Source organism: Toxorhynchites rutilus, chromosome 3 (genome assembly GCF_029784135.1).
Source record: "Toxorhynchites rutilus septentrionalis strain SRP chromosome 3, ASM2978413v1, whole genome shotgun sequence".
Classification (NCBI taxonomy): Eukaryota; Metazoa; Arthropoda; class Insecta; order Diptera; family Culicidae; genus Toxorhynchites; species Toxorhynchites rutilus.
The window spans coordinates 152,049,036-152,074,959 of record NC_073746.1 but is presented as its reverse complement, the minus strand read 5'-3'; the positions used below and the strand labels follow the sequence as shown (position 1 = coordinate 152,074,959).

The window sequence follows — 25,924 nt, the reverse complement described above, 5'->3', positions numbered from 1 at the left end:
TAGTAAACACTTGTTTACTGTCGAGAAACATTTCACTAATTAACTTCTCGTTTAAAGACGAAATGATGTGAACCCATCAACAGTTAGCTTCGAACGGGGCGAAACGGCGATAAGTCGTCGACTTCGGGCTACGCAGAGCGAATCTCTCTTTTGGGTGGCTGTAAACACACCTTGCTGGGAAGAGTATTTTCATTCAATCCTAAAAATTATGATTCTGAATTTGGAATCTCAGTATAAATAGCTGTTTATCCGTTTGTTTGTTTATTGTTTACGTCTATCGGATTTCATAATCTAATAGGAATACCGATAAGTTTCTTCGTTACTTTTTCAAAAATTAATGCTTTATTCTGCAAAAATGGTTACAAATTTAATATTTAAAGTATTTCCCATTGCTAGTCGCAACTTTCTCCCATCTTTCTGGCAATTCACGGATCTCTTTGCGGGAATAATCGACCGGTTTGTCGGCTAACCACGAATTGATCCATTTTTTGAGTTCATCAAAATCGGATAAGTGCTGATTAACCAGGCCATGGTGCATCGATCGAAAAAGGTGGTAATCGGACGGAGCAATTTCGGGAGAATACGACGGGTGCATAGGACCTCACATTTCAGCGTTTCCAAGTATGTTTTGACCGGTTTCGCGACATGCGGCCAAGCATTGTCTGACACGTTCCGACACGTTCGCTCAGTTGGAGCACGGTCACCATAAACTTTCACCGAATGCGATGACATTGCGCAGCTTTTTTCTTTATATTGAAGTAATGAAGTAACACTCCCCGCAATAACACTCTCGTCGGTACGAAATTCGACATACTCGAAGTGTTGTTTACGCTTCAACTTTTTGACATATACTGAAAAAGACGCGCAATGACAGTAGCTTTCCACCGAATGTCTGTAAATTTTATTCTTCGGAATAATAATCAAGTTACGCCATCTGTTGTAAAACCGAAGAAACTAACCGGTACACCTAATACATAAACACTAGGAAACTAATAAAAAACTATACATTGAATTCCAGAAAGTGTACTGTGTTGGTCTGAGGAAACTCCGCAGTATTAGTGCCTGGGAACAATGTTCATATCTATTCAATCGAAAATGTATGGGACATCTATCTCACCTAGCAGAACTTTATTGACGAACGTAGTTTTATTGGTTTTCCTTCAATTGTCCAGGGTGTCCATCCCTAGCAGAGAACATCGACTCTTGAATAGTGTGTGCTCGTTTGGTTTTCGCCAAGGCAGACTTGAAATCATACGTCAGGAATTTTGAGTGTATTTCTCCGATCCTGTACCCTGCTTATACTACAGCCGCAGTTTTAAATATTGATCGAACAAAAATGAGATACAGCGATCATAAACAATATGGGTCATGAAATACAGTGGATATGCAGAAGATGAATCCAAAGTTTCGGTTGGCTATATTGACAACATAGTTTAGCTCTGAGTCCAGTATTACACCGAGGTCGCGTATTCTTTCCAATAAGTCCGGCGAGGTAACCGTATACTTCTTTACGTTATGACCTATATGCCAACTCGCAAAAGTGTAGATGGTTGTTTGCAACATCCAGCAATCGTCAACACACTTCACGTTCCATTATATTTTCAGTCATCAGCATGAAACAATCTACAACCTTGGAGCACAGTAAGACAGATCCAAGATCTGTATAAACATGATTTCGACTTACCCTCCCATGGATTTCAAGTGCCATGGAAGGGATAGTTGTCATTGGGGAGGAGTAAGAATCAGGATTCACTTATATAAATGATGTGATTATGTAAACGCTAACTATCGACCACTCTAGCAAATGAAAATCCAGAAACTTCACGTTCACAACACGCGGCAGAGATTAGCTTTTGGTAACCTGAGAAGGAAAACAGTTAATTGGTCCGGCTATATGGTCGGGGTTCTGTCAAAACGAACCAAGCGTAATTTGTTTTTCAAAATTGAGTTATTTATACTTTTGGATGCAGAAAATAATAATATATCGACTGTAAAATGTACATGGCATTTGAACAATTGACAAAAGCTCCAAAAGAAAAATTCTATGTAGCAGACTGTAAAAAAACTAAATTGCATTCAACCAAAGTGATCCTTAAACCCACAATATGGCATCGGACGGTAGTGATCGTTTTCTCCAAGAAGGCATGTTCGAATCTTTAACAGATTTTTCTGTTTCGGACAGCTCCTGGAATCAGATGTCGTCGGGATCTGGTTAGTAAAACAGCCTAAAGGCTGCCATGAAATGTAGAAGTGCTTATCTGCATTTTTCAAAATTTCAAAATCAATTCATTTTCATTTATTAAGATATCTTTTCGTCAAAACAGCAAAAGTGAGTCAATATATATATACCATTCATGAAATTAGTCAAGAGCCGTGACAAAATACTAATGTGTTGTGTAATGATATTATGTTAATAGCTAGCATGTACTTGGTTCACTCTGGCTGCAAAGAGAACGAAGTTTTGCGTGTCTGGCAACAACATGATTTTGTTTTTTCATATTTATTAAGGTTCTGAATCAGAAATTGACGAAGATGTGTGCTTACAGCATGCAAGGGAGTATTATGTTTGACATCCTGTTTGTAACACGTGAGCGGTAAAATGATAGACTTGATCCGACACAGTCAATTAGTGGGAGCCCAAACTTCTAATTGAAATCAATATCTCAAAATAATGTTTTGGCTCTTGGTTCGTTTTGGCAGAACCCCGACCATATAACAGTTCGGCTGAAAAGTTCATAAGGTTGACGTCTAGATGGCTCTTGCAAAAATCTACTTGACTATCACAAAGCACCATCTTTCAATGGATACCTGTTAAAATTTAACAGCAATCGGTCAATTGGTTCGTGGGTTACATCATGTGAAGCAACTTTTGTTATTGTGAAAAAAATTGAAGACAATGCACCGTGCCACAAATCAATGAAAGCGATGGCAAAATTGCATAAATTGGGCTTCGAATTGCTACCGCATCCACCGTATTCTCCAGATCTGGCCCCCAGTGAATATTTTTTGTTCGCAGACCTGACGAGAAATTTAAGACCGATGATGGAGTGATTACCGAAACTGAGGCCTATTCTGAGGAAAAACCGAAAGAGTACTATAAAAGTAGTATCGAAAAGTTGCAAGATCGCTATAATCGCTGTATCGTCCTCGAAGGCAATTATGTTGAATAATAAAATTGAATTCTGCAAAAAAATTATTTTTAGGACATGTTACTATAGAGTTTCGTCATTCGCAGGCGGAGTTACCTGCTCCGTGGATTTCAAACACAAAGAACTAAACTTTTCTAAGTTCGAAGAAGTTTAATCGCGATCGTCTTAGAGCACTTACGAAGATAACTGAAGAAATCCCAATCGGTCCAGGTGTAGTCGTCGACTTCCTCGACTTCCTCTTATCTTCCTCTTATCTTATCAACATCCAGCAAACGGTTAAAGAAACGTGGCTTCTGTGAAATGGAATTCAGTAGGAGGTCTTGAAATCACCTGAGGAGGCTGAATTAGATGACTATTAAAACTGAATGAAGACGGAGAAAACATATTTTCTGAAGTTTTTTCAATCAAGTCACCCTCTTCTTCAAATGAATACAAATAAAGCCTAAAAATACCCAATAGCAATATTACAGAGAAGTTCAACTTTCGATCTGTGAGACCGTGCGCGAGTTTACGAGTTATGATTCTGCGCGCGAGTACAGGAGAGTTAGAAAATGTTTTGTGAATGCATTCTGGAGCAAACAATTTTTTACGCCACTGCAGCACGATAGCAAATCATCAACTGATGATTTGTCGTAGCGGAGGCAATATTCATGGCAATGCCTTAATTCCTTTTTTTGTTCCTGGATGAAATGATGCACGATGGTTTGCTACGTTTATTTATCTATGGTTATCTAAGTAATGGTTCTGATATATTAAAATGGTGCCCCGCTGCTACGTTAGTTGTTCGTTTTGGTCGGTGCATATTGAACCAATCAGAACGTGGTATTTTCGTTTCGAAGTATTCAATAGCTTGCTCCGTCAAAATTATAATTTTCTTCATACTGATAGATTCGTAGGAATATTTCAATCAATCGAGGAACTGTTTAGAAAAAAGATTAAGTCAAGTTAAGAAAGTCTCAAAATAGAAAGTTTTGTCGAATACTTTTCATTCGCTATAAAATTATCGAAACTCGGTTGAACGGTTTGGAAGTTACAATTTTAAACGGTTTTATTTAGCTTGCCCTGTAATCTGTTTGTATGTTTGTATGTTTGTATGTTTGTAATATGTTTGTCTGTAGCGCTCACCCACATTAATAGAAATTTGACCTCCTTTCTGCTGACCAATTCATATGAGATTTGGAACACACCTTTATCTCTGTAGTCATTATAAAACTGCGTATTTCATGATCTTGAAAATCCAAGATGGCGGCCGCTACAAAGTGGCGGATCACATATTTTCTCAAAACCTCATCGGTATGGGTTTTCCAAAACCCCATCAATATGGGTATCAAATGAAACGGCTTCACTAGTAGAACACAGTTATTTATGAAAAATGCAAATCCAAGATGGCTGCCACTACAAAATGGCGGACGATATATTTCCTCAAAACCTCATTAATATGGGTATCAAATGAAAGGGCTAGTAGAATACGGTTATTCATGAAAAATGCAAATCCAAGATGGCTGCCACTACGAAATGGCGGACTAAATATTTTCTCAAAACTTCATTAATATGGGTATCAAATGAAAGGGCTTGGCTAGTAGAATACAGTTATTTATGAAAAATGTAAATCCAAGATGACTGCCACTAAAAAATGGCGGACTACATATTTTCTCAAAACCTCATCAATATGGATATCAAATGAGAGGGCTTGACTAGTAGAACACAATTATTTATGAAAAATGCAAATCCAAGATGGCTGCCACTACAAAATGGCGGACTATATATTATGTCAAAACCCCGTTAATATGGGTATCAAATGAAAGGGCTTGACTAGTAGAACACAGTTATTTATGAAAATACAAACCCAAGATGGCTGCCACTACAAAATGGCGGAATATATATTTTCTCAAAACTTCATTAATATGGGTGTCAAATGAAAGGGCTTTACTAGTAGAACACCGTTATTTATGAAAAATGCAAATCCAAGATGGCTGCCATTACCAAATGGCGGGCTACATATTTTCTCAGAACCCGATTAATATGGGTATCTAATGAAAGGGCTTGAATAGTAGATCACAGTAGATCATGAAAAATCCAAATCCAAGATGGCCGCAATCACAAAATAGCAAATTACTTTATTGAAACGGTTTTATTTAGCTTGAACTGTTTGTATGTATGTTTGTATGTCTGTAGGGTTGTCCCACATTAATAGAAATTTGACCAATAGGAACTGACCGTATTTATAAAACACCTTTATCTCTGCTATCATTTTAAAACTGCTTATCTTGAAAAATCCAATTTGGCCGCCGCTACAGAATAGCTGATTCCATATCATCTCAAAAAAAAAGGTTGATTGAGATATATGTGTATCAAATGAACGAACATGACTTGGAGAACACATTATGTATTTTCTGCAATCCACTCAATATCGGTATCAAATGAAATTATTTGACTGATAGAATACATTACAATGGTTTTATTGTAGATAAATATTCTAATGAAAGAGATAATGTACTAAAGACTAGAAAATAAAATAAGTAAAAAAAACTATTTAAGTTAAACGGTTTAATTTTGATTAAACATAATAACGTACTAAAAGCTAGAAAGTAATAAGGCAAATAGCAGTTAGCAGTTATCACACCTCTCCTTCATTAGTCTAGGGCATTGATAAGGCATTAGTCTAGGGCATTAATAAATATCGTGGAGCACGTTGGATTTTCATTATCCACAATTAGCGACTTCATCATATGTCCCACGATTTTATTTTAGTCTTATCAATGCCCTAGACTAATGAAGGAGAGGTGTGACAACTGCTAACTGCTACTTGCCTAATTATTTTCTAGCTTTTAGTACATTATTATGTTGAATCACAATTAAACCGTTTAACTTAGAAAGTTGTTTTTTACTTATTTTATTTAAATTATCTGATTTGAAGATCGGAGGCATTTGATCCAACGCTGGTGATCTGTCGTGTTTATGAATGAATTTCATTCACTAATATACAGACTTTTGGCCAAAGGCAAAAATGGTCCACAAAAAACGTGTCTGTTTGTTTATATAAAAAAAGACGTTCATTAATAAAGTTAATAGAAGAGGATCCGTCAATGGGGGTGAGATTGGGTCAAAACGATGAATGTTACTATTAGTAACATCTTGACAAATATTGCGAATATTTTTGGAAGCTGTGAACCGTTTAGTAGGCGACATATTTTCATTTCCAATGCATAATACTCAACTGTGGTACAAATAGTTTAATAATTCATCAAAGTTTGATGTATTTGCACATGAATTTACACATCAAACTTTGATGAAATATTAACACTAAACCTACCACAAATGAACAAATGTCAAATGACCCTTTTTCAACTTTTAGTCAAAATTTTCTTGCAAATTACATTGTCACAACATCTTTGCCTACACTACTTTTCTTAAAGCATACATCGAATGTATTTTTCAGTGTTAACTCCTCTCTTGTTATTTTTTTTTTACTGAGAAATATATGTAACCTGCCCTAACTACCGCAACGGCATTTGTCAAGATATTATGAATAGTAACATTTTTCGTTTTGACCCAATCTCGCTACCATGAGCCAATCTCACCCCTATCGGCAGTACGAGAATAACAAAAATGCTGGAGGAGGAGTACGAAACTGTGAACCTGTCTGTTATGAAATCAATGAGCATTATAGGACAATTGAAACAAGCTGCTGAATATAGAAATGTTTGGGTATAAGTAAATTGATAAAATTTAATGTATATATTTAAGAAAAAATACAGCAGAGTGTAAACGCCTGCATATATGTGGTTTCTCAAACAACGAAAAATTAACAGTAGCGTGCCTTATAAAATAATTCGTCTGAAGACTATGAAGTTTGCATCTCATTTTAGAGTCCATGCTCCGGTTAATCTCAGTGGTGTTTCAGATTCAGAAAGAACATCAGCATTCTAAAACTCAGGATATATGATGAAAAAAATATAGTTAGAAAAATATATATAGATAGATACGAAATATTTTCTTTACTTACCTGATGGCTCATGATTCCAGAAGATGGATTATAATTCCAACGAATCCTAAATAAGTTGGCTCCGGAAGCTCATCGGTTTCTGATAAAAAAAAAACACTGACAAAAGCTTTGGGGGGATAAAATTTGATGATTGATGAAAATTTCCTTTGTAATCACTGCGATGTACAGTGGTGTCATTGTCAGTTATATCATTCAAAACTATTATTGTCTTCAGGGTAACTCGTGAGTCACATAATTAATATGCAGAAGTTATTCTATGGGCTGACAACACACGACATAATTTTCATAGTAGACATCACCTTTGAACAATTTGATGCATAGCTACACCTAAATAGTAGTATAAATGAACAAACCAGCAAAAAAAATGGAAAAAAATATAACAAAAGAGCATTCAAAAACGCGTATCAGCTTAAGGTGGCACTCTTGCCCCTTAAGCTAATACGCGTCTGTTAGCTTAGCTGTCATTCTTTGTGGAGAGAGTTTTCCTAACGTCATGCGAAAACAAATCACTGACAAAAACAAATCTTAGGGAATTTCCTATTCGTTCGGTATGTAAATCGCCAAAATCCGTTCGCGAAAAAAATAGTTGTTAACGTTAACTTTATTTCATAAAAACGTGACCTGTTCTCTGATTTGGCACCCTTAATGAAAGACGTAGTTCTACGTCAAAAAATCTTTGCACACGACACACAAAACACGAGTCACGAGTTTTGTGTTTCAAAGTCACCTAAGACTTTGTGGAAGATGTCGCTTTGATATATTGAAATTCAGGTAGAACATGTGTTGAAAAACTAATTTCAAGGTACTCTTTCAAAAAAAAAAACAACAGTTATAGATATGCAGGACTATGAGATAAACATTATGTATGTATATTCAGCAACATATCACTTGATAACTTTAACAATTTTGCCGAAAGAGCTAAACTATAAGTAAATAAAAAAAAAGAGTGCAAAGTTTTCGTTAAGTCATAATAGAAGGTTTGAGCAAAAACATATTTTTGTCCAAATAATCCATACAGTTTAATTGCCAACATTAATTGTTTCACACGAGGAAAGGTAAACCCTCGTGTGAATTTTCGAGCCCTGTACATATATTTGTAGTAAGACATTTATGAATAAAATTAGCTAAAAAACGGTCAACTTTAAGAGAATGGCGCGTGCTATTGTTTTTGTATTGGAATGATTCAAACTTAATCAGGTATTATTCTCGTATTTCAATAAAAGTATGAATTGAATTGAATTTATGTGACAATCCGTTCTGATGATGCACATGTTTAGGTTTGAAACAGTACTAAGGGGAAATTTTCTAAGAGAACTTATCGCTCTCATATAATATTTCCCTAATGTGATAATTCTCGAACAATTTCACATTTCAATGATTCAATTCAAACAAAGTCAATAGCTAGTTGCAATCAACATGGCTGCATTCATCGGAAGAAATATGGGAGACCAATAAAAAAGGCATCAACTCCCAGAAGCCACCCGAGCGTCGAAGCAGAAGCAGCAGCGAGTAATATTTTTTCACGAAAACAAGTAAGCACACTTCGGTCCATCCCCTTGCTGCACATACGCCCTCCAGGATTCCAGACGGGATTCCGCTCTGGTTCCCGGTTTCTTCTCCCAATGCGTCTCCTTTCTGCTGGGCAATCGCACCGACTTGGGTTTCGAATCACTACCTGCAACCGGTGCAGATTGCATGCCGGGGGCACATTTTTAATTCGCTTTTGTATATACGCTGAGAGAGGACCTGACCGAACCGATTGAAACAAACCGGGCGTAGCGGCAGCAGCAGCAGAGGTCGAAGAGGTTAGATCGAACGTCTAAATTGACCGCAGAAACACAACCGGGCCCAAAGGAGCTTCTTTCTTTTGCCACATGAAATAATGTTTTTGTGACGATAAATCTTTGGTTGACTCTTTCCCCTTTTGCTGACTACGGCACTTGAAGACGATCGCTGATTGGAGCTCGGAGTGGGCGAACCTACAGCCGATTCGTCATATTAGGTTCTGATTTATGGAAAAGCAAGCTGGAATACTATCGACACACCTTTTTTTTGTTATTGTTGTTACACAATTTGCTGGAGTTTCAGAATATGTAGGCTCAAATCATTATTGCATCAAAAAAATTCAGAGCAGAGCAATCAGAGCAGCGATAATTGAATAGTTTTTCCGTTCATCTTATTCAAATTAAACTGTAACCGTTCTGCTCGTTTAAACGAATGCTGCTTCCAGTATCGCCCCGTATCTATGCTTTTCATCATCATCATCATTCCAGTTGGTATCACGATCCTCGAAAAGAGGTGAGAGAGAGAAAAAAAACACATTGCCTGTAATGCCATGCGCTGTAATTTTGCGCTCGTGCTAATGGCTAATATCGGACTCTCCGTGTGCAAACGTCTGGCAGCGAAGCTCGCCGGCCCACAGGATGGTCATAGCGCAGCGCAGCTTACATTATCATTATCGACCCCGCGCATACGAACGGCATACCGACCCGGGCCAACAGAAGCGCAGCATTATGCTGCCGCACATAAATCTGACGAGATCCCCGGACGGGCGGAACAACTCCCGTAACTCACGCGCGTGGAGTCAACCCTAACGAGCGGCGAGCGGGAAGCGCGTGTTGAAACGGATGATTTATGCGCGCGCTCGCGGAATAAGCGAAGATGTTAAGTGTCGACCATGCGCCGTCCGGTGGTCGATGCGTCTTCCGAAATTCGACCCGCTGGACAGGTGACAAAATGTTTGCTGGCGCGGTTGCTGTCGATTTTCAACCATCGCGGACAAATGCAACGTGTGATTGCGTGTTGAAAAATAGTTCTGTTCGATGCAGTCAAACATTTGAACCTGGAATCATGTGAGAAAAATTAACACTCTCCTTTATTCTGCGCCACGAGTGACATGAGATGGCAAAGATTTTTTGACGTAGAACTACGTCTTTCGTTAAGGGTGCCAAATCAGAGAACAGGTCACGTTTTTATGAAATAAAGTTAACGTTAACAACTATTTTTGCCGCGAACGGATTTTGGAGATTTACATACCGAACGAATCGTAAATTCCCTAAGATTTGTTTTTGTCAGTGATTTGTTTTCGCATGACGGTAGGAAAACTCTTTCCACAAAGGATGACAACTAAGCTAACAGACGCGTATTAGCTTAAGGGGCAAGAGTGCCACCTTAAGCTGATACGCGTTTTTGAATGCTCTTTTGTTATATTTTTTTTCCATTTTTTTTTGCTGGTTTGTTCATTTATACTCCTATTTAGATGTAGCTATGCATCAAATTGTTCAAAAGTTATGTCTACTATGAAAATGATGTCGTGTGTTGTCAGCCCATAGAATAACTTCTGCATAATAATGATGTGACTCACGAGTTACTCCTCCTGTTGTTTAGAAAACACAGTCTTCTAAACAGGCCTAACTTCTGCACATATTTGGCCAATGTTCTTCTGGGCGAACTATATTCCTCCGCAGCTCGTTTCCATGATGTACAGAATGTACGGCAAGAACCATAGTTTCCATCTGCCACTGGTTTCGGAACGAAATCCGATCATTTTTTACAAACCATGACCACAACAAACACAACCACGATTACACTATTTGCGTTTGACAGATCGAATTCGAGGCATTTTTACCCCGGTAATAATGGCTCCTTTTGCCCCGGAAGTTGAGAGATAACAAATTTATTTTTTTATTGAAATGAATGCGTACGATTTCAATTAGTTCATACAGTAAGTTGAAGAAAAATGATTATTCTATTTGTATTGATTTGTATTTTGTATTTTGCATGACTCCAAACATATAGAAACTGAGCGTATTTCGTTAATTTGCGCCTGTGCGTTCTTATATAGATTGCAGTTGTAAGAAGCTCAGTTAGTATTTATCTGTTTTCCAATAAAAAATATTTAAGGTTCTGGCTGATAATATGTGCGATATATGCATTATCTGTATAAAACAAAATTCTGTAGTTAAATAATTGTAAAAGATGGAAATAGGCAAAATAATCGGATGGGCACTCTTGCCCCGGGTTTCCCTATATTTGGTTGCTTCAAACCATCGATATATGGACATTTGTGTGCATACGAGCGTGCTTTATAAACCGTACGTAAAAATAGTGCATCTTCGCTACGCTGAAACCCCATTTGTAATGATAATTATAAACATAGAGGGGAGACAGCGGGAGGGAATTATTTACGCTAGGGTATTAGTAATAAATCTCTGCTGTAAGTTTGCTTCCTATACTTTTGCAATTCCTCTGTCATTTTTGATCTGTCCATGCGACAAAAAATCCATGGAATACCAGATCACCTACGCTCCAATGTTATTCCGTCGATATTTTCGGAAAAATATGGGAAAGTTGGATCTGATAAAATGTTCTTTACTGACGGTTCATACATAAACGGGTCCACTGGCTTCGGCATCTTCAATGAAAATTCCAGTGCCTTTTTCAAACTCAAAGATCCTTGTTCCGTGTATGTCGCTGAACTGGGTGCGATATATTACGCATTAGGGATCATTGAAACATTGCCCATCGACCACTATTTTATTTTTTCAGACAGTCTCAGCTCAATAGAGGCAATCCGCTCAATGAAATTTGATAAACGCTTATCTTATTTCCTAACAAGAATAAGACAACTATTGAGTGTTTTGGTCGAAAAATTATTCAAGATTACCTTAGCATGGGTTCCCTCTCATTGCTCGATTCCGGGGAATGAGAAAGCGGACTCGCTAGCGGAGGTGGGCGCTTTAGAAGGCACAGAAAGGCAAATTGCTTATAATGAATTTTTCCACATTCCTCGTCAGTATACGCTCGTATATTGGCAGCGCATGTGGAGTGGTGATGAGTTCGGTCGTTGGTTACACACGATTATCCCTAAGGTCTCGACGAGTGCATGGTTCAAGGGATTGAATGTAGGTCGTGATTTCATTCGCGTGATATCTCGGCTCATGTCCAATCACTACAACCTAAACGCGCATCTCTATCACATTGGGCTCGCAGCAAACAATCTTTGTGATTGTGGCGATGGCTACCACGACATCGAGCATGTTGTCTGGTCGTGTATCCGGTTCCATGCTGCTCGCTCTCAGCTCTCTAGAGCACTGAGAGCACAAGGCAGACAATCGGATATCCCCGTCCGGGATATCTTAGGTAGCCGGGATCCTGATCTTCTGCTTCATCTATACCTGTTCCTCAGAAACGCCGATGTCAACGTTTAATGATGTTTCCTTCGTTGTGTCCCCGTTTCATATCCCTCCTATCCGATCGATAAACTTTTACTTAGTCGCGGCAATACATACACACACTCTTTACAGATGCACGGGCCGAAGGTTGTGCAGTCCACTGATCATTCAACCAGAGCCAAAGGTTGTACCGCTCATGACAACTCTACACGAGCTGATGATTGCGCCGGCTAGTGACCATTCTATCCTGGATTCCTCGAGTCGAGAAAGACGTACCACGCTAGATATGGGGTACAGACTAGGGGGGCGTTGCTGATTAATGGTCAGCTGCATCCCAATAGGAAGTATCCCGTGTCGGGCACACGTACAGAGCATCGAAGACTGCAACATACCAATTATGAGAACACTTGTAATACTAACCTCGAGCCAACCGCGAGTAATCGGTTACATATTACTAACATAGTTGTAAGACAAAAATTGTCAAAATATTGGACTCCCGGCCCCGTCAGGCTAACGCCACATGTGCCTTAATAAAATATATATTTTGGGAAGAAAAAAAAAATCTGCTGCGGCAAATATTCAGCTTTTTTTCCAAGCAGTTGACATTGTTTTTTTGATGTCATCTTAAAGGCTTCGTTGGTGCCTTTGAAATTGCATTAATGCATTGAACTGGTGCTATGGTGAAGCAGGTGTTAAGGTTGTGCACCAAACAATATTTGGGGAATACCAAGTTATTCAATAAGCTATAATATGTCATTAATTTATTTGGGTTCGTGTGCAGATAGAGTTTATTTCGCATTTAGTCACCATAAAATAAAATGTCCTTCTGGATTTTTGTATGTGATTTGGTTTCGCTTGCCAGTAGCAAAACTTTCTCCACTAAGCAGTGGCGTAGTGTAGGGGGGCGGAGGCCCCTCTGAGGGTGACACCCATGACCATGACTAGTATATAATACAGTAAAACCTGTGCGGTTTGAGCGGTTTTTTTTGTGCGATTTTTTTTTTGTGCGATTTTTTTTGTGCGGTTTTTTGTTCTTGTGCGGTTTTTTTGGTGCGGTATATGAAAAGGATCATAAACTGTGTTATCTCTTACCATCTATCTTACGAGCTAGTCTAAAGCGGTTACATAATTTCCTACCCGTGAGGTTTATTGTTTACTTGTTTTCGGTTTTTCTGTTTTCTGTTTACGACAAGCGTCGAGCGGGGTGTTTACGTTTATTGTTCATTATTTATTAAAGGTCGCATAAAGGGAAATGTTGGGACAGCTAGCGCATCATAATTAGCGTTCAGCCGGGGTTATTTATTTGTTAGTTTGAAGATCGTTAGTGGAATTTCCATGAGGGTTATTTTACGGAAATTCCTTTATTATTTTAACTCAGGCGGAAGAGTTTAGCTTACCTGTGTTATGATGAGAGTTGCTAGAGAAGAAAGCGGAAAAGTCTTAGACACGGATGTTAATGTGGTATGCGGAAAAGTGGTTATGCTTGTTTGGGATTTTAGGAATGCGGAATTGGGTCGCGATGATTTTAGCGAGCAATTGCATTGAAGTTAGCCTGTATGCTACACCTCCCCTAGTTAGGAGAATGGTGTAACCATTCGAAAAAAAGGATAAAGATAAATTATACCCGCTGAGCTTGCATTTACAAATAGAAAATTCAATTTGTTTTAACTAGTTTTGTGCATATTAGTTTCATGCATTTATTAGCCTATTTTTGTGTACTATCGTTTGTTTGCCTGTTACAGGGTGCTTAATAGTGCAATTAGTATTTTCTATATTTATTATGCTATATGGTCCTCTATAAGAAGGGTCCATTTTTTTTCCTATTTTCATTTTTTATAAATACAGTATCTCCTATATTCAATAATATCGGGTTTGTGTTATTATTGGTTGTACTTTGGCGTTTTATTTTTTACTCTATTAGGTTTTCTCTGGCTATTTGGTTTGCATTCTGTAGTTTGTATTTTAGTTCTCTGTCGTATTGTTCAAAATTATATATCGGTTCGATTTCATGTTTTTCTACTCGAGAGTCTCGTGGCAATCGTGCTTTTTTGCCAAACACGAGTTCGTATGGGGTATATCCATGTTCTGTATGTGGTGTTGTGTTATAAGTAAATTCATAGAATTTAACCCAATCATCCCAATCATTTTGTATTTAGTAAGATTGCATTGTATTGTTAAAATATATCTATTACCCTTATCTGTTCTAGTGAGTGGTCCTACAGTATCTATTGAAAGGACCTCCAATGGTTTATTTGGAGTGGTCGTTATCACTTCTGCTTCTTTAGTGTGCCTGAAAACTTTGTTTACTTTGCATTTCTGGCAGTTTTTGGCAAAGTTGCCTATATCATTTTTGATTTGTTTCCATTTAAATTTTTCTCTAATTTTCAGGTATAGTCTATGTTGTCCCACATGACCTCCCGTAGGTGTCATGTGATTTTGCGACAATATTTCTTCAATTTCTGCTTTGTTTTTAATAAATTTTGCCTCAGAGCATCAGCGCCTACGTTCGCTTTATCAGGTACAAATTCCACGTCAAAATCAAATTCTTCCAGGTCATTTCGCATCCTGGTCAATTTCGAAGTTGGGTTTTTCATCCCGAATAAGTAAACTAGAGACCGATGGTCTGTACGTACTTTAAATCTACGTCCGTTTGAGTAGGGTTTAAAATAGTTAATCGCCCACTGGATTGCGGTTAACTCATTTTCTATTATTGGTTTGTTGCTTTCGCCTTTAGTAAAGCTTTTACTGGCATATGCGATTGGTAAGTCTCCTTCTTCATAGTGCTGGGAGAGTATCGCGCCACATGCTACATCGGAAGTATCTGTGGTTATATGCATTTCAGTGCGAAAAAAGCATATTTGCGTCTCAATTGTACACTTCTGAAATCATTCCCCTCCTGCCATCAAATGCTCTAAGTTTTTCTAAGTTTTTGCATGACATGATTTCTAACAGCAATACGTTTCGACATGCAACTAAAAGCACAGCCACGCGCAACCGAAAAGGCAATCTGTCCCATTGCAAAGCAGGGAAACAAACGGAAATTGAACGGTGAACGGCGTGAATTTGAGTTTTTTTTCCTGGGGGAAACTTTTTTTATACGGTCCCTATCTACCGCACAAAAAAAGTGTTTTTTTCAAAAAGTGCACCGAACACGATTTTTTAAAGCTACTGGTGAAGTTTTGCACGATTTTTTTATGCGATTTTTTTTGTGCGGTCCCTATCCCCCGCACAAAAAAGGTTTGCCTGTATTGTAAAAAAAAACATGATTTTGAATGAAGGTAACCAGTTATTACTTATGATACTATCTAACAGAACAAGTCACTATGGAAAAGTTCATGTTATAGAATCTTTATTGGTATTTATGTTCATTATTCCGTCATACCACATCTTTCATTTCTGTACCTGGGTGTAAATTCAAAGTCTCGAAAACGGGGAGGTGACGTTCGAAGTACAAGGTTTTGAACGTTAATATCTATCTTTCGGATGGACGAAGTGGTATGAAAATATCCTTATTCGAGAGATGAAAGATCTGCGGGAGGTGTTTTTTTACTTATCGACCTTAAAAACTTGTTTCAATAGCTCAAAACTGCTTCGAATGCAAACTATTTTAATCATTATAAATAGCGATAGCTTCTTGAAATTTCATTTCATTCTCGATAAGTCAGCGGTTGATGCATGATGCATGATGAGTCAGCTGAACAACCTCTGTCTATTTCTCTTTTGCTGCTGTTAAAAAGGTATGATGAAACGAAACATCCATTCATCGATTTATTGAGAATTGATTTAGATGCAGCTTTAAACAAATGATTACTAAGCCAATGGTAGCCTTGTGTTAATCTTGCGGTTATATTACATATATAACCCATTCCTAGTTTTTTCGTTTTGGGTGGGAAAAACTGCAGATTTTAATAACGACCATCCCTCAACAACTGGATGGTCAGGGTTTAGTTTTCATTCGCAGACTATCGATCGCTCCAACCATGCCAGGATCAAATGAAGGAGCTCAGGATTTGTTGAGAAAACAAAACAAAAGTTGTTGGGTCTGAGCCTAAGGGGCACGGACGTGATTTTGACATAGACATAGAAGTTTAAGATTTAATACTTCTGTGTTGTCTGTACCTCTGATGCATTGTACTACATGCATTAGATCTAGCGCAGAATATTTGCAAACCGAAGGACTCTGAGTAATCACTGATAATTTTTCTCGCTGTTGAAAGGAACAGTTTAGATCTAGACGAAATGATCATTAAGAAGGTTTTTTTTTTAAATTCATCGATTAAAAATTTGCTACTGAAAGGAGAATTTCTCCGCCCGGTCCAACGATGGAAGAGGGAATGTTGGAGTGCATTGGAGTGCACATTTTCATCGGGAATTGCAAAAACGGTCAGAATCGTCTAAGAAAACCAAAATTTTGGAATGTATTACAGTTCATCACGAAGAATCGGTCCGGACTTCCTAGAATCGGTTCCAAAGTGAAGCTGTTTCTAACCGTGTACGTTTCTGTGGCATCTTGTGGAGAGGCTTATTGCTGCGCATTCCATTGAGCCCACAACAAGAGAGCAAAAGCTCACTTAACGAGAAGCATTTGTACAATATCAGTGTCGGTGTCAGCTCCCAAAGATTTATTTGATAAAATTTATTTGAGTCACATTTCGACATCCACAAATAATCCATATTTTAGTTATTTTCTTATTTTGTAACTGTTTGATTTTTCATTCGAAAACGAAAACTATGTATTATAGAGGGGTGACACCCTAGTAACCCGCTCCGGGTGTCACCCAGTCAAGCTACGCCACTGCCACTAAGGATGACAGCTGCGCTTATCTCGAGCATGTATTGTTCTGCGAGCACAAGAATGAATCATCAAACAATTATCGTCAAATGATTCTACAATAAAAAAAAACATTTCAGGGCGACCAAACTGGTAGAATGGTTATTTCAAAATTTTCGTAGCATTATAGAAGAATATCCGCAGTTATAAACAAGCGACTTGAAGTAAACTACAGCGTAGCTCTACGTCAACAATGCGGTCGTGTCTTCAACACAAAATAAATTTGGGTTTCGAATTTGATAAACGTTACAAAGAAATGGGATCCTAGTTTTAGGTAAACAGCCGTATGTATAACTATCGAAGAGCTAATCCCATGTCAGAGCCAAAAATATCCATCCATTACCACGCCGCGTTCAAGGCAGGCGGCGAACCTTTGGCGTGACGGCTCGCTCCTGTTCCGCCAATGGATAACTACATTGCTGGCGTACTGCGCGTGGCTACCAACCCGACACCACCAACACTGACTCCCACTCGGAGGCTGGCTACTAGAATGGCCACCGCCGTATTTACTAGCAGGGCACTTACCTCGCCACCGGGGCAGCGGGTAATTCTGCGGTAAAATTGAACTATTTGTGCAGCTATCCGCGGTTCCTTCCAATGCCCTCCCAAAGGCTTTCTTTGCTTTTTTGTTGTTTTATTATTCCCCCCCCCTCCTTGCTTCGAGTAATTTGTGGCGCACATGCTCTCTCCTGCACTGAAGGGATGCTCTGCTTTGCAGAAGGAATGAAAAAATGCACCGTTTTGCGCCGTGTTTGCTATGTATTGCAGCTGTCGGAGGCTGGCGAAGCATAATTACTGTGCCTACAATCATCATAAAAAATAGGTTCTGGCTGATGAGCGGCTCTGTGCTCACGACTGCAACGATTGCGAATGTGTGTTGTCTGGGGCTGCGTTTTTTTTCTCTCGTCGCTGACTCCCTCTGCTGCTTCAGGAAATCAGCGAACACGGCCTTTCTGCTCCTGCCCCTGAACGGGGGCCACTTGTTCGGAAATGTTTACTTATGTTCAAATTAATGGTGCGAGGAAATCTAGCACGCTTCCGTGATATGATAACAGGATTTATTGTCGGTGGATGAGCATGATGGCTGGCTGGTACCAAGATGGAACACTATTTCTCAGAAACCGGCGATGGGTGAACGCAGGGGAGATTTGGCCTTGATCGAGATGTTCATCGGGTCAGTGGTTTGTGAGATGCTCAAGATGTTGATATTAAAAATGACGGGCTAGTGGCACGAGCGGTCGCTCTCAACGGACTCTGTGAAACTCCAGACGTAAACCGGGAAGCTGAACGAAAATATATTTAGTCATTGGAATATTTATTTTTGCTTTTAGTAAATGTGATTAAAAATATCAGTCAGGTCACGACCAGTTTTTCCTGTATATTGCCAGTTTTTTTAAGCATGTCAGCGAAATAGCCAAAGGCAAAAATTCTCCAGTTTTTTTTTATTTTCACAGTTTTGTCTAGCTTTTTAGTTTTTTCGTCATTTTTAAGTTTTATTCTCCCCAAAATTATATTCTTTTACTTCATTACTCGAAGACCTTTATGACGATTATCGTCTTTTTCTATCTATATACAGCCATTCCATGCCAAACCGATATAGTGGCTTTCAGATTTTCTTCAAAAGTGGTAGTTTTGTTCTTTATCGCAAAATAGGAGATCCGTATTATTTTAATTTTTTGTTAGAGTGACCATTTCCATTTTAGGGTGGATAAAAAAAACATTTTTTCGCATTTTTGCCAAAAATGACTTTTTTCAAAAATTCATAACTTTTGAACTACTAGACCGATTCAGATGAACGACATATCAAATTAAAGCCAATCACCTGGTATTTTTTGAGTAAATACTATACCTGCAGAAAATTGAAATTTTTCTCTCGTTATTATTGATTGTATTCGTTTTTTATTGTTTTCATGGTCTCGGAACCAAAGGCGCTATAGTTTTTTATATTTTTTTCTGGAAAACTGAGGATACATACATAACATATCTCTAAACCAGGGAGGCGTTTTTTTCGTTTTTGAGTTATGATTTTTCAAAGTTACCCGATAGTCTAAAAAATCATTTTCCCCTTTTTCCCGAAAATGACTTTCTTCAAAAATTTATTACTTTTGAACTACTGGACCGATTCAGATGATCGACATATCAAATTAAAGCCCACTAGCTTTTTTTAGATTATAATCACATACATCCAGTCTAGTCGCATAGAAACGAAAACGAAAAATAACACCTCTCAGGTATTCGGATATATTATGTGAAAAATGCTCAGGTTTCTGGAAAAAATATAAAAAAAAACATTGCGCCCTCTTCTCGATGATGTAAGCTATAAAAAACAAATATAATAAAAAATTACGAAAACAAAATCCATTTTTATTCAGAGTGTAATATTTTTTCAAACAAGACCAGCTCATTGGATTTAATTTGATCTATCGATCATCTGAATCGGTCCATTAGATCAAAAGTTATGATTTTTTGTAGTGGAAAAAATGGGAAAAAATGATTTTTGGACCATCGGCTAACTTTGAAAAATCATAACTCAAAAACGAAAAAAAAACGCTTCCCTGGTTTCGAGATATGTTGTGTGAAAAATCCTCAGCTTTCCAGAATAAAATATAAAAAGTCCAGGTGATTGGCTTTAATTTGATATGTCGATCATCTGAATCGGTCTAGTAGTTCAAAAGTTATGATTTTTTGAAATAAGTCATTTTAGGCAAAAATGCTAAAAAATGATTTTTTTTCGGACCACCCTAAAATGGAAATGGTCACCTAACTTTTCACTTTTGACGAAAATCTGAGAACCACTATATCGGTTTGGCATGGATTGGCTGTATATCTAGTACGAGGGTCACTACTTATATTTCGGGAATTGGCAACACTGATGTCATGTGAGTCCATCTGACGGTTCCATCGTAAAGTTTGACATTTTTGACGATATACGTACTCAGAACATTTTGTCATACGGACGCTATTTGTTTATTTTATATTTAGTTGAAAGTTTGGTCTCGGCAAAAAAAAATGGAACTGAATCGTGAACATTTTCATGCAATGATTTTTTACGACTTTCGACGTGGATTATCACAACAAGAGTGCGTCAATCAACTTAATTTGACTTTTGGCGATGAAGCTCCATCAAAAACCACTGTGTATCGCTGGTATAGTGAATTCAATCGTGGTCGTAATTCGCTGTCCGACGAGTTTCGTGAAGGTCGTCCAAAATCGACTGTAGTGCCAGAAAACATCGATGCTGTGCACGAAATGATTAAGCAAGATCGTCATGTAACCTATTGTGAGATTGAGGCATTTCTAAGCATTAGTTCCACCAGCATATATGCGATTTTACATGAACACTTAGTTGTGCGAAAATTATGTTCACGTTGGATCCCACATAATTTGACAATCGCTCAAAAAAAAGGCTCGTGTCGATTGGAATAAATGCTTTGAAAATTGGTTTAAGCGCATGCAAAAGTGTATCGATCATCGTGGCGAGTACTTTGAAAAACAATAAAAATATATTCGCAGCTTAACTATTTGTTTTTGTTCCTATTCCCGAAATATAAATAGTGACCCTCGTATAAGCACACAGAAATACGGTATGCTGTTTTCTCTCTAATTTGCCTCTCTTCCATTGATATTCTGTTTGATCAGGAAAATAATGTCAGTTTGAATAATGTTTATGCTGTTGAAATGTTGATCAATGAATATTTATCAGTATTTAAAATTTTACACAACGCCGTAGCTGATTTCAAGACCAATTCGATAAAGTTTTACATTACACTCTACAATCAAGTTCTGAAACATTCCAATCTCAATGGTCCTTTCATCATCCCCATGGTGATAATTGATCCAGCTACTGCCGTAGAAAGGAGGCATATTTAACTTTTCCCTCTTCTACAAAGTCATATTTGCGATCGAAATGATACCCAGGATAATGAATTTAGCGAGATCCGAAACGTGGATTTTACAGACTTCATTGTAAACGAACGCCAGGTTGTTTCTTTTGGAGTAAAATTTCATCCTTAAAAGGTAGAACATTATTTTTTCTTATCTCAAATTGAAAAAAAAAATAATTTCAACATTCTTGATTCTTGCTTCCTCAGCAACCGTTGAGCGGTAGTATTCAGTAAACAATTGAACGAATCTAGCACTAGGAAGAAGAACAGCAAGAAAACACTATGCGAGGAATTCTAGCCTTCGAAAATTATGTTTTCAGCTTTTTCGAAAGTTTGGTTGGCATCTCTGAGGACAACAGACCTTCGTGAGCACTTAAATCGAAATTCATTTGTCCTAATAGCAGATAGGCATAAAAAAGCCCACCTTAGATGTTTAGAAACTTTTCTCAATTTCTGGACAATTTTTTCAAAAACTACTACCGTTAGAATTGTTTGCTAACTATTACTCCTTCATGTATTTAACAAGTTTTGCTATTTTTTGTTAGATCTTGGTTGCTTCCTTTCATGACGTCTTTAATGTGTGCAAAAATGCGTTGAAAAAATAAAAGCCCACCTCCAAAAAATTACATTAAACTCACTCAAAACTATTGAGTTACTCCTGGTTTCTTCATGTTATAACATTTAGAGCTGTGCGGTATTGTTAGCAATCGATATTGAAACGATTTAGACAAAGTCTTGTTTACATTGTAGTAATAACAGCATTAGATAACGATTTTCTCAATTTTGTTTGAATAAAAACAATTTTGTTGGATAAAATCAACAATTTTATGAGTATTTATTATGAAAACAACATTTTTCATTGCATTTCAATCATATTTAGTTGGATAAAATTCATAAAATTTAAACCAAACATTTAATTTCAATCGCACGCAAAATAAAAATAGAAGACAAGTATAAAAGCTCGAGTTCGAGAAATAACATTGTGTGATAAAAGCAAAACAAATAAAAGCATCAATATTTAGTGCGGCCCCTTGAAGCTCCAATGACCTGTTGAAGGCATACTATCGAGTTTTGGTTCTGGAGCATGCAAGTGACGTTCCTGCAATCCCTCATGATCCTTCCGCCACACTCTTACGCGTCGCTTCTTGTTGAAAAGCTCAAATTTCGTCAGTCCATGACACATTTTTCCAAAAGTGTTTGGGTTTGTTAACATGTTTCCGGGCAAATTTCAGTTTATTTTTCTTGCTGACAAACAGACTTTTTTTTGTGAAACTGCTCGTGAGTCCATGCTCGGCTAGTCTGCGCCGTACGGTTCTGGCCGATACCCCCAACGAGTGGTTTTCCTGAATGACTTTGACTGATACTTCTGGAGATTTCTCCACTTCCCGGCTATATGCTTGTGCACAATTTCACAGACTGCTAAACAACAAGATTTCGGACTTGTATGCTGATTATCTTTCCACTCTTTTTGATTTTGTTGAGAACTCTTTGTGTAGACAACATCAATCGACTTTTATGTGTCAACGTAAACAACACTTTGTTTACATCCCGTCAACTGAATCACTGAATGGTAAAAAATATCGCACAGCCCTAGATGTCATAACATGTGGAAACAAAAGGGTTACTCAAAGGTTTTGAATGTTTTTAATATTATTTTTTGATTATGGGCTTTTATTTTTGTCATCCTATATTTGGACACTTTAAAAAATTCATGTAAGGAAGTAAACAAAATCTAACAAACAATTGCAAAACATGTTAATTACTGGAAAGAGTAATAGTTAATATACAATTCTATTAAATTACGGTATTAGTATGGTATTGATGAAATACTCCAGAAAGAGAAAAGATTTAAATATGCAAGATGGGCTTTTATCATCACTATCACTGTACACCAGAGTGCCAATGAAAATGGCCATCTCGAATTTTCAAAGCGAACTTGATTAAAAATGTTGATTCCCACGAAATTCCTACCCTATGCAAAATATCAGCTCAATCGGACTTCATTTACTAGTGTCGCTTAGCGGTCATAGTTTGAGTTTTTTTATGCCAAATGTCTTCAAATTGCGTGAAACGTCGAGATCTAGTGTCATCTCGAAAAAATTTTTTTTGTCATAAATCGACACTCTGGGACTTAGTTTTTTTCGGAATACGATACGAAACGTATGGTTTTAAGTGCCAATAAAATAATTATCTCGATTTATCATTCGGAAGTTGCTGTGAAATGTTGATTTGCACGATAAAATACCCTCTGCAAAATATTGGCTCATACGGACTTTATTTACTATTGTCGCAGATCTCAAAATTTTAGTTTTCTGAAAATCGAAAAATAACCCAAGGGGGGAGTAAAAGAAATCTGCGTTTTAAAAAAAAGTTTTTTGATGCCAAATGTCTTAGAGTTGCATGAAACGTCGAGATTTAATGCTATCACGAAAAAATCATCATCAAATTTTTTTTTAAACCCCGATTTCCTTGGGTGATTTTTGGTTTTCAAAAAACTCAAACTTTGACCGCTGTGCGACACTAGCAAATGAAGTCCGATTGAGCTGATATTCTGCATAGGGTAGTGTTTCGTGGGAATCAACATTTTTAATCAAGTTCGCTTTGAAAATTCGAGGGTCATTTTTTTCCCGTACATCCATTGGCACTCTACTGTGCACTCCATGTTTTTTTTCTGTAGGAGCATTGTACCACTGTAACCATTTGTTCGATCTATTGATTCGATCCATTGATCTATTGTAGTGCACTCTCAGTTTGCTATGTATGCAGTGTCAGTTCGTTCAATCGCTCAGGGAATAAGTGATAGTCGCACCAGGACTTTGCATATCCCCCCACGAAGGTATGACTTCCTTTATGAAGTTCTTTACCTATTTTGGTTCAGCAGACCAAATCTCGTTAGGCATAAGAATGCCCTTTCCAAGAATTCGCAGTCCTCGCTGAATTAGTGTACTGCATTGACACAGTAAATGTTCCGAAGTCTCAGCTTCGAAATTGCAGAAATGACAGTTATCATCTGCCAGTTTTCCGATTTTTTTAAGGTGATACCTGCTCGGACAGTGTCCGGTCAATAGACCGGTTAATGTACTCAAATCTGCCTTATTCAAGCTGAGTAGGTTGCGTGTTATTCTATTACAAGGTGTAATGAATAATTTGGATTGTCTTGGTGTTGATAGAGCCCTCCAGTTGGCTTCAATCATTGATATTTCCCAGGATTTGAGCTCCGATTTCATGCATGATGTAGATAATCCACAAAATGGCTCAGGCCCGACGAATTTAATTGAAGATCCTAATATTGCTAAGAGATCGGCTTTTTCATTACCTTCTATACCGCAGTGACCAGGCACCCAGTATAGGTTATCTTCGTTAGTAGCAGCTAGTTGTTTTGAGGATAAAATACATTTGGCTATGTGAGAAGATACAGATATTGGTATACCTGTATTTCCTAGTTAAACAAATATTTGTACATGTTAGAATAGCTTGTATTTCTGCTTGAAAAACTGTAGGTCACTGTCCAATTGGAATTGACCTGTCGATTCCTGGTCCAGTAATACCAGCTCCCGTAGATTTACCGATTTTAGATCCATCGGTATAAAACACGAGTGATCCTGGACGAGTTTTGGGACCACCTTCTTCCCATTCGTTGCGATTGAATTCAATCACTTTGAAGGGAACACTGAAGTTAGTCTTTGTTTCCATCCAGTCTTCATTCATGCTTACTATAGTGTTCAGTTGAAAATCTTTCAGGATTTGTAAATGTCCTGTGAGATCTCCTTCTAGAAAATGTTTTATATGTTTCAGCCTAAGAGCACTTTTTTCCGCTTCAAGTTGCACATATTTGTGCAACTAACACTAGCGAAGCATATGTTAGTCTGGGTCTCACAATTGCCGAGTAAATCCAGTGAATCATTCTCGGTTTTAGTCCCCACTTTTTTCCCGAATATACTAGTACAACTCCAGAGAGCAGTCTGGGCTTTAGATATAGCATACTCCAGTTGGTCGTTCCAATTTAGTTTTTGTTAAAAACAATTCTTTCTGTTTTCTCCATTTTTTTTTTTTTGAAAGTGTTTTCCAGTTTTTTGTTCAAATTTTTCCAGCTGTTTCAAAAATTTGGTTGGCAGTTGTCCACCGGCCGATGTTTTGAAGTCATAGTACTACTATGACAAAGGCAAAAATGCATCTCAAGCTGCCAATAAAATTTGTGCAGTTTATGGACCCGATAAAGTTTCCATTTCCACCGCACAACGATGGTTTCAACGTTTTCGTTCTGGTGTAGAGGTCGTCGAAGATGCGCCACGTTCCGGAAGGCCTGTCGTCGAAAATTGCGACAAAATCGCTGAATTAGTCGAGAAAGACCGGCATAGTAGCAGCCGTAGCATCGGCCAAGAGCTGGGGATAAGTCATCAAACCGCTATTAACCATTTGCAGAAGATTGGATTCACAAAGAAGCTCGATGTATGGGTGCCACACACGTTGACGCAAAAAAACATCTTTGACCGTATCGACGCATGTGAATCACTGCTGAATCGCAACAAAATCGACCCGTTTCTGAAGCGGATGGTGACTGGCGATGAAAAGTGGGTCACTTACGACAACGTGAAGCGCAAACGGTCGTGGTCGAAGCCCGCTGAAGCGGCTCAGACGGTGGCCAAGCCCTCATTAACGGCCAGGAAGGTTCTGCTGTGTGTTTGGTGGGATTGTCAAGGAATAATCTATTATGAGCTGCTTCCCTATGGTCAAACGTTCAATTCGGACCTGTACTGCCAACAACTGGACCGCTTGAAGGTAGCACTCATGAAGAAGAGGCCATCTTTGATAAACAGAGGCCGCATTGTCTTCCATCAGGACAACGCCAGGCCACACACTTCTTTGGTGACGCGCCAGAA

The 25,924-nt window shown here is 38.0% G+C and overlaps 1 protein-coding gene across 2 annotated transcripts in view; it reads left to right on the top strand.

Annotated features, from left to right (window-relative positions):
• The window catches only part of LOC129777103 (homeobox protein 5), a 399,412-nt gene that overhangs the window by 355,202 nt on the left and 18,286 nt on the right, over positions 1 to 25,924 (top strand). The gene's annotated exons all lie outside the window — the stretch shown is intronic.